Genomic DNA, 15,060 nt, shown 5'->3' with positions numbered 1-15,060 from the left:
TGCGTAATGGATTAGTCTGGGCACTGCAGTCTTGCAAGTGGTACAAACGGTAAAAAACGCAGTGTGCTTCTTAGCAGCCCATTTAGCCTCCTTAGATTGAGACATAGTGCTCCTGAAAGGGTTAAAGGTAGATTCTGAACTGCAGGGAATGTGCTGGGAAGGGGTTAAGCTTTGTTCTGAGGGCAGATGCAGCTTACCCCGGTCCTGTGCTGTGTCCCCCAGGAGGAATAGCGGTGGCCCTGTGGTGTCACCCGATATCCGGCAGAGTGCGCGCCTCACAGCCTATTTCCAGAGCAGGCTGAGGTAAATTTCATGGCCCCCGAGACTAGGATTGCGCCTCTCGTAAGAGACGAGGCGCCAAGGAGGGGGGGCGGCGGCGCTAGTGTGGGCGGCGCTATTCAAATTGCGGCCTAGTGGGCAGGAAAAGCCGGGACTAGATTTTTGGCCTACCTGCGGTAAGCGCTGAGGGCAGGGAGGGGGCGGCGCTAGCGTGGGCAGCGCTATTCAAATTGCGGCCTAGTAGGCCGGAAAAGCCGGGGACTAAATTTTTGGCATACCCGCGGTAAGCGCTGAGAGCGGGGGGCCCCGCGATGGGGCGCCGGAGCACCGCTGCTGAGGGAAAGTCAGCGCCTCTCCCGGGGACCAGGACCCGACCCCATACCTCTACTCCAGTGCTCAGGCCTGCCGTCGCTGTCCATGCCATCCATACAGGTCTTCTCATCCTCCTGGGCTGATGTAGCAGAGCTGGAGTTCTTAAAGGGGTATGCTCAATCGATCCACCCTATAGGTAGGGGGATGGAGAGCTATGGGGCTGATTCAGGGTATTCGGGAGCGCTGTAGGTAAGGTCCTCCGCCGGTCTCCTTGCACTCCATGCTGCATTTGCCCTCATATCGCCACCGCAAGTAATCGTCAGAGGAATCAACCCCGTTCGTCGCAGGAAAGTGTACGGGGAGGTATACTCCGCGTGCTTGCCTGTTCGTTTGGGAGAGAGCAGGCTGTAGAAAGGAACCGTCGCCCCCTTCACTCCGTTAAAAAATAAAAATTTACAGAGAATTAAAAAATAAAATAAAAACGGTGGGGTCTGAAACCAGACCCAAGTGCCTCCTACAGACACTAAGCAAGAACTAGGGAATTCCCAACCAGCGAGAGGTATACTGCAGGGGAGGAGTTAACTTTTTTTCCGGTTTGCTTAGTGTCCTCCTAGTGGCAAGCAGCATAACACCAACTGTCTGTGTCCCCCAATGAGGCGTAGTAGAAATTAAACCAACACGCTATGTAAAAATTAAAACATCTGCATCACTATTCTATATTTAAAGGGAGTCCCTCTGTTATTTTACCTGTCCTGAAGGCCCCAGCATCCGTCGCAGCGCGATGAAAAAGACTGTCACCAACATCCTGGGGACTGTCAGCAGGCTGGAAGGTATCGGGTACTAGAGGCCGTCGGGAGTCTGGAAGGTTCCGGGTCCCAGAGGCTGTCGGGAATCTGGAAGATACCCAGTCCCAGAGGCTGTCGGGAGGCTGTAAGGTACCCGGTCCCACAGGCTGGAAGGTAGAGTCCCAGAGGCTGTCAGGTACCTGGTTCCCAGAGGCTGTCGGGAGGCTGGAAGGTAGAGTCCCAGAGGCTGTTGGGAGGCTGGAAGGTACCAGTTCCATCTTCTCACCCTGCACGTCTGGCTCGGCAGGGCGTGAGTGTCAGGGTAATGGAGGCAAGGAATATCCACCTGTCCCTCTGTGTGGATGCCCCGAACACCAGACCCGGATAACATGATATCAGAACATGCTCGCTCCTCACCATTTCCAAACGCACTCACAGAGAACAAATCCTTACATTTAGTGTCCAGCTAATTTGCACAAATGAGGTGCTCACCCTACGCTCATTCTTACCCATCAGGTTCATTCACTTTGAAGCCAATAATCAATACTTTTATATGACTTTGAGCAGTTTTATTTAATTACCACCTTTGACAAAAATTCTCAAGTACTCCTGAATTCATCAAGACATGGACTTCAAAATTCTACATGAAAGCTGTTCTTCCTCTCGAATCACGGCTGCTGCATTACCTCTGTAGGACGAAGACCCAATTTTTTTTTTTTTTGACATTTCCACCATAGATCGCTGCCCTTGTTATTGAGCACAGATATGCCTTACCTGTAGAAAAGCTATAATCTTTGCTTTGCGGTCAGGTCGGCTGCCCCAGTCAACGTTGGTCACACTGATCTTTTGGGTGGTATGCCCCTTGCTCCCAAAACTTCATTGGGGTAACCTGACCACAGATACAGCGCTTTGTGGACACTGAGATGAGTAAGGAGCAAGATGGGGTCTCCATGAGCCTCAAAAGGAGGCCATCAATCCCTAAACCTTGCTGTAGCCTTCTGGTGCAGGACAAGGAAATAATTATTTTGGAGGGGACTTCTTTTGGACAGGGCTTGTGATGGCCCATATCCGTGCACATATAAGAAGTAATTTACTTGCATGAAAAAAAAAAAAAAAGTGTCAAACACTAAACTAAGGAAAACTAGAAACACTTACCAAGGTCCCACCCAATCAGTTCAATAGCCGCGTCCCAAATAACTTTCCATTCTTCATAACGGAAATTTTGCAGTCAACAAATTTAACAGAATTTTTTTTTTTTAGTTATCTTAAGCATCTCCATCCAGTGTGACTGTAATCAATCTCCCGGGACTCCTACAGCTCCCAACTGTCTATCTCATGCCAAAACTAAGGGCCAGCATGGAGTGCTGCCCATTTAATCCTCTCCAGGCTGGCTAAAATCAAGAAGCCGATGACTCAATGCTCTCATGCAGCTTCAAGAACAAGCGTAGCGCTAGTTTTGGAAGAAAGCAGCCATATCATTATTTTTAAATTCTGGACAATGACTTAAAATTTTTATAAAATCAACAGAACAAGTAAATAAAAGAAACATTGTGTTAGGTCTTATGGGATAAATATGTTTATTTTTCCACTTGTGAGTTTCTTCAACTCTTCCCCTGCTGCATGAACTCCTTTCACTCAAAAAAGATGATATCCATCCTGGTCGAAACAAAATATACTGCCAGCTCACTGAGGAATCATATTACAGCTGCCTGTGTTAGTCTATGGAAAGGGAGAGGGAACAGCAATATGACACTGCAGCTTTCAAGACTTTATCTCACCCTACTGCTGGATTGAATGTTACACGGGTCAATATTGTCTTGCATGCAGCTGCTTTCTTTAAAGCATCTTTCAACTCAGTGTTGGATTCACAGCCACACTGCTCAGCACTGTTCTATATTGTCCTGCATGCAGCCCCTTTCTAGAAAAGTGTGAATCTCACCAGAGCTGGATTCACAGCTATATTTCTCTATATTGTCCTGCATGCCGCTACCTTCTAGAAAGTGTTTCCCATCCCAGTGTTGGATTCACATTTACACTCTTCTGTACACTGCTCTATATTGTCTGGCATGTCACTGCTTTCTAAAAAGTGGGAATCTCACAGTGCTGGATTCACAGCTACAATGCTCAAAACTGCAATGCATGCCACTGTTTATGAATATGTATCACTGACACAGAAGAGCAGGATTCCCACTTAAGTCTGTGTGCGCTCTCTATGGGAAACAACAGCTAGTCTCCACATGCTCATTCAGACAACTGAAAATTAGAAATAAAGCCTGCAAAATACAGTATTTAACTCTTATAAAAAACAGAAATAGTGTTATTCCTCATGAAAACACATAGGGCAGCTTATTGGAAAAAGTAATCTGAAACAGGTAAGTTTTAAGGCTCCTAAATGAAGACTATGGTCCCTAAAGAAGCAAGACGAGGTACTTAGGCACAAAACTAGAGACTTTTTCTCTATTGCTTCCTTGGGGGGACACAGGAAGCCATGGGTCTATGCTGCTGACAATAGCTAATCAGTTTTAGCTTTTTTTTCCCCATGTAAATTTAGACTTTGGATTATCTTGATCAGCCCCTGCTACATGAATAGGTTTAGGATAAATAATTTTTCATTGCAGAATATACAGTTGTAGTCAAAAGTATTGACACCCCTGAAATTTTGTCAGATAATACTCAGTTTCTTCCTGAAAATTATTGCAAACACAAATTCTTTGTTATTATAATCTTCATTTAATTTGTCTTAAATGAAAAAACACAAAGAATTGTCCTAAAGCCAAATTGGATATAATTCCACACCAAACATAAAAAAGAGGGTGGACAAAAGTATTGGCACTGTTTGAAAAATCATGTGATGCTTCTCTAATTTGTGTAATAAACAGCACCTGTAACTTACCTATGGCACCTAACAGGTGTTGGCAATAACTAAATCACACTTGCAGCTAGTTGACATTGATTAAAGTTGACTCAACCTCTGTCTTGTGTCTGTACCACATTGAGCATGGAGAAAAGAAAGAAGACCAAAGAACTGTCTGAGGACTTGAGAAACCAAATTGTGAGGAAGCATGAGCAATCTCAAGGCTACAAGTCCATCTCCAAAGACCTGAATGCTCCTGTGTCTACCGTGCGCAGTGTCATCAAGAAGTTTAAAGCCCATGGCACTGTGGCTAACCTCCCTAGATGTGGACAGAAAAGAAAAATTGACAAGAGATTTCAACGCCAGATTGTGCGGATGTTGGATAAAGAACCTCGACTAACATCCAAACAAGTTCAAGCTGCCCTGCAGTCCGAGGGGTACAACAGTGTCAACCCGTACTATCTGTCGGCATCTGAATGAAAAGGGACTGTATGGTAGGAGACCCAGGAAGACCCCGAGACATAAAAAAGCCAGGCTGGAGTTTTCCAAAACTTACCTGAAAAAGTCTAAAACGTTTTGGAAGAATGTTCTCTGGTCAGATGAGACAAAAGTAGAGCTTTTTGGGCAAAGGCATCAACAGAGTTTACAGGAGAAAAAAAGAGGCAAAGAAAAAAAAAAAAAACACGGTCCCTACAGTCAAACATGGCGGAGGTTCCCTGATGTTTTGGAGTTGCTTTGCTGCCTCTGGCACTGGACTGCTTGACCATGTGCATGGCATTATGAAGTCTGAAGACTACCAACAAATTTTGCAGCATAATGTAGGGCCCAGTGTGAGAAAGCTGGGTCTCCCTCAGAGGTCATGGGTCTTCCAGCAGGACAATGACCCAAAACACACTTCAAAAAGCACTAGAAAATGGTTTGAGAGAAAGCACTGGAGACTTCTAAGGTGGCCAGCAATGAGTCCAGACCTGAATCCCATAGAACACCTGTGGAGAGATCTAAAAATGGCAGTTTGGAGAAGGCACCCTTCAAATATCAGGGACCTGGAGCAGTTTGCCAAAGAAGAATGGTCTAAAATTCCAGCAGAGCATTGTAAGAAACTCATTGATGGTTACCGGAAGCGGTTGGTCACAGTTATTTTGGCTAAAGGTTGTGCAACCAAGTATTAGGCTGAGGGTGCCAATACTTTTGTCTGGCCCATTTTTGGAGTTTTGTGTGAAATGATCAATGTTTTGCTTTTTGCTTCATTCTCTTTTGTGTTTTTTCATTTAAGATAAATTAAATTAAGATAATACCAAAGAATTTGTGATTGCAATCATTTTCAGGAAGAAACTGAGTATTATCTGACAAAATTGCAGTGGTGTCAATACTTTTGGCCACAACTGTAGGTCTTTGTGTACTCACCATAAAATCCTTTTCTCTGAGCTAATCATTGGAGGACACAGGACCATGGGTGTTATGCTGCTGCCACTAGGAGGACACTAAGTGAACATAGATTAACTCCTCCTCTGCAGTATACACCCTCCTGCTGGCTATAATTGAACCCTTTCTGTAACAAAGCAATAGGAGCTTCTAACTATTAACAAGAATAAACTATGTCAAAACTAAAGAACAAACACAAGCCATTAGGCTAACAGGGTGGGTGCGGTGTCCCCCAATAATTGGCTCGGAGAAAAGGATTTTACGGTGAGTACACAAAAATCCCTATTTCTTTTTTTTTTAAATTCGTTTAAAAAATCCTTATTTCTCCTACACCAAAAATCCCTATTTCTCCTACGCCTCATTGGGGGACACAGGACCATCGGATGTCCTAAAGCAGTCCCTGGGTGGGGAACAACACAACTGCTAATACCCAATGTACCAACAAGTTACAGATGTGGTACTGCTGACTGCAGAATCCGCCTGCAGAGAGTTGCATCTGCAGAAGCCAGAGAATGTATATAGTTTTGTGAAAGTATGCAAGCTGGCCCAAGTCGCAGCTTTGCAGACTAGTTCTGCTGACGCCTTGTGCCGAATGGCTCAAGAAGCGTCCATTCTCTGAGTGGAATATGCCTCAATTACTGCTGGGACAGGTTTGCCCCTGACACGGTAGGACTCCTGAATAGCCGAGCGAATCCACTTGGCTATTGTGGCCTTTGAAGCGGCTAGGCCCTTCCTATGCTCCTCCGAAAGCACGAATAGGGCATCTGAATTGCGGAACGACCCTGTCCGCGAGACCTACCTCCTAAGCGCTCTCACTACATCCAGAGTGTGAAGAGCCTTCTCAATACAGTGGACTGGTGCCGGACAGAATGAGAGCAAAACAATATCCTCGTTGAGATGGAAAGAAAAGAACTTCCGGCAGAAAAGACGGGGACGTCCTCAAAACCACCTTGTCTTGATGGAAAATCAGGAACAGAGTTCGGCAGGACAGGGCCGCCAACTCAGAGACCCGCCTGATTGACATGACCGCGATTAGGAAAACTACTTCCAAGAAAAGAAAGTTAGCGATACATCCTGAAGGGGTTCGACAGGAACCTCCTGTAAAATCCCAAAGACCAAATTAAGGTCCCATGGTTCCAATGGAATTTTATAGGGAGGCACCACATGGGAAACTCCCTGAACGAATGTCTTCACCTGGAATCTGGTGGCAATCTCACGTTGAAACAGAACAGATAAGGCTGAAATCTGTCCCTTGAGTGAGCTATGCGTGAGACCTGACTCCAATCCGGTCTGCAGAAATTCCGAGATGGAAGGAATGGAAGACAAGAGGAGAGCGTCCACAGTCTTTGCACCACGAGAAGGTCTTCCAGGTGCGATAAAGTTGTATAGACGCTAGTTTCCTAGCACTGATCATGATGGAGATCACCTGATGAGAATCCTGCTTGAGCTAGAACCCAGGATTCAACGGCTATGCCATTAAACACAGGGCGCCGAAGTTTTGGTGGTAAATCGGGCCCTGGGAAAGCAGATCTGGGCAATCCGGCAGTCGCCAGGGAACATCGGTGACGAGTTGTACTAGCTCCGCATACCACGCCTGGTGTGTCCAGTCCAGGATCACTGGTACTCCCCTTCGCTCTGATCTTTTTGATGACCCTCGTAAGTAAGGAGAGCGTGGGAAATACGTACGGAAGCCAAAATTGATGCCACGGAAGGACCAGTGCTTCCACCCCAATGGCTACTGCTGAAAGACTTCCGGATGAAGAGACCACTCTGCCGAGGCGAGGCCCCGGCGGAGGAAGTCTGCCGCCCAATTCTCTACGCCCGGGATGTGAACTGCTGAGATGATCGAGCAGTTCCTCTCGGCCCAACGAAGAATGTGACCTACTTGGTGTGCATGGCCATCCTGCTGCAGGTTGATGTATGCGTTGTCGGATTGGATACTGATGGGGCGACCTGCCAGGAGATGATGAAAATGCAGAAGGACTAACTTGATTGCTCGTATCTCCAGGATGTTGATTGGGAGATGTGACTCTTGAATGGACCAACGTCCCTGTGCCGTATGATGGTGGAAAACTGCACCCCAGCCAAGAAAACTGGCGTCGGTGGTCACCACCATCCAACGTACTGAAAAGACTTCCCTTGAGCCAGGGAAGACTTCAGTGTCCATTACCTGAGGGTCTGCCTGACCCACTGAGACAGACAGAACGGACGGTCAAGAGAGATCGGGTTCCTGTTCCAAGCCGTCAGAAGCGCATGCTGCAAAGGGCAGAGGTGTAGCTGTGCGAATGGAACCGCCTCTATCGCTGCCACCATCTTGCCGAGTATCCCCATACTGAATCATATGGAGTAAGGAAAGGAGCGGGAGAGCATCCTTGCTCCCCATTGCAATGCTAAGACCTTTTCTGGAGGGAGAATTACCAACCCGCGGGAAGTGTCCAGGATTATTCCCAAGAAGGAAATTTGCTGAGCTGGTACCGGAGAAGACTTTAAATTTATCTTCCAGCCCAGGCGAGAAAGTGTATCCACTGATACTCACGCATTCTGCGCAGGCCTAAAAAGACGGTCCTTTGATTAGCAGATCATGTAGATATTGCAGCACTACCACTCCCCGAGCATGAATGGCCATGACAGCCGCCTTGACCTTGGTGAAGACTCTGGGGGCGCTGGCGAAGCCGAAGGATAAACTGGAAGTGTACCTCGCGAACAGCGAAGCGTAGGAATCTTTGGTGAGGGGGAAAAAAATCGGGATGTGAACGTAAGCATTCTGGATGTCGATGGATGCTAGGAACTCCTCTTTCTCCATTAAGGCGATGACAGAGCGGAGAGACTCCATTCTGAAAAATCGTACTCTGACAAACTTGTTTAACAGTTTTAGGTCCAGTATGAGCCGCACTGATCCGTCCTTCAGAACCACAGAGGTTCGAGTAAAAACCCTTGAACCTTTCGTCTTGAGCTACCGGAATAATGGCTCCGTCCTTTCTTAGTGCATCTATGGCTTGGAAAAAGGCTGTTGCCTTTGTCTTGGGAGGAGAGGACAGGAAAAACCAGGTCGGGGGGAGAAAACCATTTTGTATCAGGAGGACACCAGCACCCTGACCCACTCGTTGTGAATGACAGATCCAGGCTTTGCGGAAGGAAAGTAGACGGCTGCCTACTTTGTTGGTGCCCACCTGACACTGTAACGAGTCATTGCACCGAGGACCTACGGGGTCTGGCTCCCCTGGAGTCAAACATTTTCAGCCTGCTCTTCCAGGAAAGATTAGGTCTATATGAGATCTGGGGAACCTCTGTCCCTACATGGGGGCCCCCCTCGATCCTGAAGAGACTGTTGTGGAGGACCAGCTGGTATTGCTGAGAAAAGGCTGGGTCCAAACCTGATGTTGATTCAGAAACGGCCGAATAGGCCTTTGCTGAGGATGGAATTTGCTCTTCCCCCCGGTAGCATCGGAGATAAGTTGATCCAATTTTTCTCCAAATAAGCGACTTCTCTGGTAAGGCAGAGAGGTTATAAGAACCTTTCGGAAGCAGACTCTGCTCGCTATTCTCAGCCATAGTGCCCTCCTGATGGTGATGGCATTTGCTGCTGCCTATGCAGCGCAATTGGCCGCACCCAAAGAAGTGCTTACCACGAAATCCCCGGCCTGAAATATCTGACTAGCGAGGCTTGCTACCTCAGGAGAGATTACTATCCTGAATGGCTGCGGCTAAAGTCTTTGCCCAAGCGACCATAGCCTTAGACACCCAGGTTGCAGCAAAGGATGGAAAGAGCGCAGCTCCGGAGGCCTTAAAGACTGACCGAGCAAGGCTGTCAATTTGACGGTCAGTGAGATTTTTGACTGAGGAACTATCAGACAAGGATAGAAGCTTTTTGGATGCAAGGCGCGATACAGGGGGTCCACTGAAGGAGACTGTAGCCAATCCTTCCTTAGATCATGAGCAAAGGGATATATCTCGACTCAATAGGCTTCTGTCTTGTGAACCGTTTATCTGGGCAATCCCTGTGTCTCTGAACAATGTCCCTAACCTCAGGGTGATTGCCAAACACCCTGAGAGGACGTTTAGACCTTTTAAAAGACATTATGTTATCCGGGATAGTTATAAATTCCTCGTCCACCCTCAGAGTCTTGTTGACTGACTCAATGAGGGAATCAAGTGTCTCCTGATAGAATATGAGTCTGATGCGTCCTTAGTCCAGAACTTGCAGAACTAAGTCATGTTCGCTGCAAACTTCTGGAGAGGGAGAGCGAGACACTGAACTCCTGGACACCGAAGCACGAGCAAGCTCGGAGGACGTGTCATGGGTCCTTTTTCTAGAAACTTGAGCATTTTTTGATAAGAGTACGACCCCTGCTGAACGACTGTTCCCGTCCGTTGCGAGGGGCCTCCGCGGCCGGTAAACTGATGCCCTGACTTAAGAAGGGGTCCCGGAGAGAGTCTATTGCCTTGGCTAGGGAATCCATAGACCATGACAGACGTAGCCCACTCAGGGGGACTAGGTCCACTAGGGTCGGTAGCGGCAGGGGGGGGTCGCTCCTGGGCGCATGCCGGGTCACAAGCTGTGCAGAATGGAGTATTGTGACATCTGGCCAAGGCAGTATTGCAAGTGGTACAGGAGGCAAAAACAGGATTTTTTGGGTTGCTTACCGTAAAATCTGTTTCTCAGAGCCTTCATTGGGGGACACAGAGACCATGGGTGTATGCTGCTGCCACTAGGAGGCTGCCACTATGCACAAAAAAAGGTTAGCTCCTCCTCCGCAGTGTACACCCCACCGACCGGCAGGAAGTTCCTCAGTTAGTGAGAAAGCAGTAGGAGAAGTAACAGAATAGATTGAAAGCAGAACAAACAACTCAACTGTAACAAACCGACAAACATAAGAACAGGAGTTGTAGAACATGGGAGGGTGCTGTGTCCCCCAATGAAGGCTCCGAGAAACAGATTTTACGGTAAGCAACCCAAAAAATCCTGTTTTCTCGTTCGCCTTATTGGGGGACACAGAGACCATGGGACGTCCCAAAGCAGTCCCTGGGGTGGGAAACAAACTTCCATCAGGCCAGTGGACTCACCACCGCAGCCTGCAGAATCCTTCTACCTAGGCTGGCGTCCGCCGAAGCGTAGGTGTGGACCCTGTAGGATTTCACAAAGGTGTGAACCGATGACCACGTTGCAGCATTGCAAAGCTGCAGCGCGGAAGCTCTGTGGCGCACCGCCCAGGAGGCACCCACCGCCCGGGTAGAGTGCGCTCTGATCCCTGGAGGGGCCACTCGATGCTTGACCCGGTATGCCTCCAAAATTGCCGATCTGATCCAGCGCGCAATAGTGGCCTTTGAGGCTGGGTGATGAACAGAGAGTCTGACTTCCGCAAGGAAGTCGTCCGGGCTAGATAGACTCTCAATGCCCTGACTAGGTCCAGCTTGTCCAAAGACCGTTCCAGAGGGTGAGCTGGGCTCGGGCAGAAGGATGGCAGAACAATGTCCTCATTGAGGTGAAACGAAGATACCACCTTCGGAAGAAAAGAGGGCGGAGGCCGCAGAACTACCTTGTCCTGATGAAGGACCAAAAAAGGAGAGCGGCAAGAAAGTACCGCTAATTCCGACACGCACCGGATGGAGGTAATGGCCACCAGAAAGGCCAATTTCCAAGAAAGGAGGGAAAGGGAAACGTCCCCGAGAGGTTCAAAAGGAGGACCCTGCAGAACCTGAAGAACCAAATTAAGATCCCAAGGATCCACGGGAGCTCGGTACGGAGGAACCGTGTGAGCCACACCCTGGAGGAAGGTTTTGACCTGGGGCCGGGAGGCCAGTGTTTTCTGAAATAAAATGGACAGTGCCGAAACTTGACCCTTCAAGGAACTGAGAGCAAGCCCCGCATCCAGCCCTGCCTGAAGAAACGCCAGAATAGAAGGGAGCGAAAAAACCAAGGGCGCGATGTCATTGGCCTCACACCAGGAGAAATAGGCTTTCCAAGTATGGTAATAGATCTTCGAAGAAGAAGGCTTTCTGGCGCGGATCATGGTATGAATTACCCGATCAGAGAATCCTGCCCGTCTCAAAACCTCGGTCTCAACAGCCACGCCGTTAAATTGAGCGACCGAGAATTGGGGTGGCAATTCGGGCCTTGAGACAGCAGATCTGCCCGTCGGGAAGCTTCCAGGGGGCGTCCGCGAGAAGGTTGACAATGTCTGCGAATCAAGACCTTCTGGGCCAATTCGGGGCGATGAGGATGACTGGAATCCCCTCTGCTTTGATTTTCTTCAACAACTTGGGAAGAAGAGGCAGAGGAGGGAACAGGTAGGGGAGCACGAACTGTGACCAAGGGACGGCCAGAGCGTCGGCGCCCACTGCCAGAGGGTCCTGAGACCTGGACACGAATTGTGGGACTTTCCTGTTGAGGCGAGATGCCATGGAGGTCTACATCCGGGGTTCCCCACCGACGGCAGAGCAGATGAAACACCTCCGGATGTAGGGACCATTACCCTGCCACGAGACCCTCGCGGCTGAGGAAATCGGCGGCCCAGTTGTCCACGCCGGGAATGTGAACCGCGGAAATCGTTGGAACAAAGGTCTCTGCCCATTGAAGAATTCTGGACACTTCCGCCAGGGCTGAGACACTCCGTGTCCCCCCTTGGCGGTTGATATACGCCACCGCTGTGGCATTGTCTGTCTGAATCCTGACAGGCAGGCCCTTGAGGCGCCTTTCCCAGTGGACGAGAGCTAGATGGATCGCCCGTATCTCTAGGACATTGATCTGCAGAGCTGATTCCTGAGTCGACCATCGACCCTGAACAGTGTGATTGCGGAACACTGCACCCCAGCCGATGAGGCTGGCGTCCGTAGTGACAATCTGCCAGTGAACGGGAAAAGACCGCCCCAAGAGAATGAGGGGAGACGTCAACCACCAGTTGAGAGACCGCCTGATCCGGCAGGAAAGGCGAACCGGACGATCCAGAGACAGAGCCGACCTGTTCCACCTGGACAAAATGGCCTGCTGGAGTGGCCTGGCGTGAAATTGGGCAAAGGGAACTGCCTCTATCGCCGCCACCATCTTCCCCAGGACCCTCATGGCTGACCTGAGGGATGGAAATCGTGTGATCTGTAATGATCGCACGCCCTGCTGCAGGGAAAGAATCTTGTCTTGTGGGAGAAATACCCTTGACCGACGAGTGTCGAACAGAAGGCCCAGAAACACAAGGCGTTGAGTAGGGACCAGACAGGACTTTTCCCGGTTGACGATCCACCCAAAACTGGACAGGGTGTCTAGAACGATCTCCACACTTAGGCGGGCCTGTTGAAAGGAGGGGGCCTTGATCAGGATATCGTCGAGGTACGGAAAAAGAACGAGACCTCTGATCCTCAACAAGGCCATCAACGCCGCCATAATCTTCGTGAAGACTCTGGGAGCAGTGGCGAGCCCGAAAGGAAGCGCGACGAACTGGTAATGTTCGTGAAGAATCGCAAATCGCAGGAACTTCTGATGTCCGGGAAATATGGGCACATGTAGATAGGCATCTTGGATGTCTATGGAACCCATGAATTCCTGCTCCTCCATGGAAGCAATTACCGAGCGAACTGACTCCATCCGGAAGTGGCGAAGGCGAACTCTCTTGTTGAGTAACTTGAGATCCAAGATGGGTCGAACTGTCCCGTCCTTTTTCGGCACCACAAACAGGTTTGAATAAAACCCTGTGAAGCGTTCCGATTCGGGAACGGGCACAATCACCCCGGAACTGAGAAGAGAGGTGATGGCTGAACCGAACCCCGGGACCAAGGCCGGATCCCTCGGCGGACGGGATTGTAAGAAACGATCCCGTGGAAGAGAAATGAACTCTATTTTGTATCCTGTTGATACAACCTCTCTGACCCAAGCGTCCTCTACTGAGGCGAGCCAGACGTCGCTGAAGAAGAGAAGTCGACCTCCCAATTGGAAGGGACCCACGGGAGACCGATGGTAGTCATGCGGACGTAGACCATCCAGATCTAGATCTGGACGGTCTTCCCTGGGAAGAGTGGGACCGCCAGGACGGAGTGGGCCTGAAGGAAACCTTCTTTCTTTCCTGACGTGCCTGTGGCCTTTGCTGGTTGGAAGGGTTTTCCGCCGTATTGAAACGGCGGAAAGTCCGACAGGGACGAAACTGACGCCTTGGAGGAGGTCTGCGAGGCTTGGAGGGGAGAAGAGAACTCGTACCTCCGGTAGCGTCCTTAATAATCTGATCCAATTGTGATCCGAAGAGACGCACTCCCTGAAAAGGCAGATTGGTCAGAGACTTTTTAGAGGACAAGTCCGCCTGCCAGGCCTTGAGCCAAATTGTACGTCGGATTGCCACGATGTTACTTGACGCCTGAACTGCGCAAGATGCGACATCCAAGGAGGCAGAAAGCAGATAATCCCCCGCATGGGAAATCTGATTAGCGAGATCGGCCAAATGCTCTGGTCGTGCCTTATCCAGAATGACCTGCCGAAGGTCATCTGCCCAAGTGGATATGGCCTTTGCTGCCCAAGAAGAAACAAAGACTGGACATACCGCTGCTGATGCCGCTTCGAAGGCAGATTTTGCTAGAGATTCTATGAACTTATCATTAGAATCTTTTAGCGACGCCACACCTGACAGCGGAAGGACCGTATTATTAGAAAGTCTGGACACGGGAGGGTCCACCGAGGGAGAAGCGGCCCAGTTGTCCGTGAGCTCTTTAGCAAACGGGTACAGCACGCCGAGACGCTTTCCTCTTTGAAAGCGTCTGGTCGGATCTTCTCTCTCCTTTGTAAAAATCTTTCCAAACTCAGAATGGAAGGGAAACACCCTGGATGGTGTTTCCGCCCGTCTGGACGAAACCTCCTGATCTGAGGATTTCGCAGGGGCGTCAGCGATGTCAAAGGTATGGTGAATCACGGCAATGAGGTTTTGCACCGTAACCTTCATGTTCGCATCCTGGTCCGAATCCAGCTCTAAGACCCCTTCCGATTCCAAAAGCGCTTCGCCTGACTCGGGGGAGGAGGCCCGAGAGGGAGACTGCTGGGGACTATGGGGTGAGGTAGGACGAGGGGAGGACTCCGCCTGGAGGTCCTGCATGGGCCTCTTGCGACTGCCGCTGGCTGGCTCAGATGGGACGTTCTGAGATGTGCTGGGTCCCGCCGAAGCTCCCAAGGGCAACTTGTCCAGAACGGCTACTAGGGACTGAGACACCTTGATGAGGTCTGCCACTGACTGTGATTGAGAGGAGGCCCAACCCGGCATGGGGGGCTCACTCGCCCCTGGGGCTATGGATGGCTCCTGAGCGGCGTCGGGCTGGACGCAGAGCGGGTACAATCAGACTTAGCGTTGGACAGTGAAAAGAGAGGCAGTGCCGGCCGGTTGGGGGACAGAAGGCAGAGAAGGGTGTCAGTCTGCAGGTGCAGAGCTACTCACGGTCCGG

Source organism: Dendrobates tinctorius, unplaced genomic scaffold (assembly GCF_039654945.1).
Source record: "Dendrobates tinctorius isolate UK_male_01 unplaced genomic scaffold, ASM3965494v1 ptg000135l, whole genome shotgun sequence".
In the NCBI taxonomy this organism is placed as follows: domain Eukaryota; kingdom Metazoa; phylum Chordata; class Amphibia; order Anura; family Dendrobatidae; genus Dendrobates; species Dendrobates tinctorius.
Note: the sequence above shows the minus strand (reverse complement) of the source record.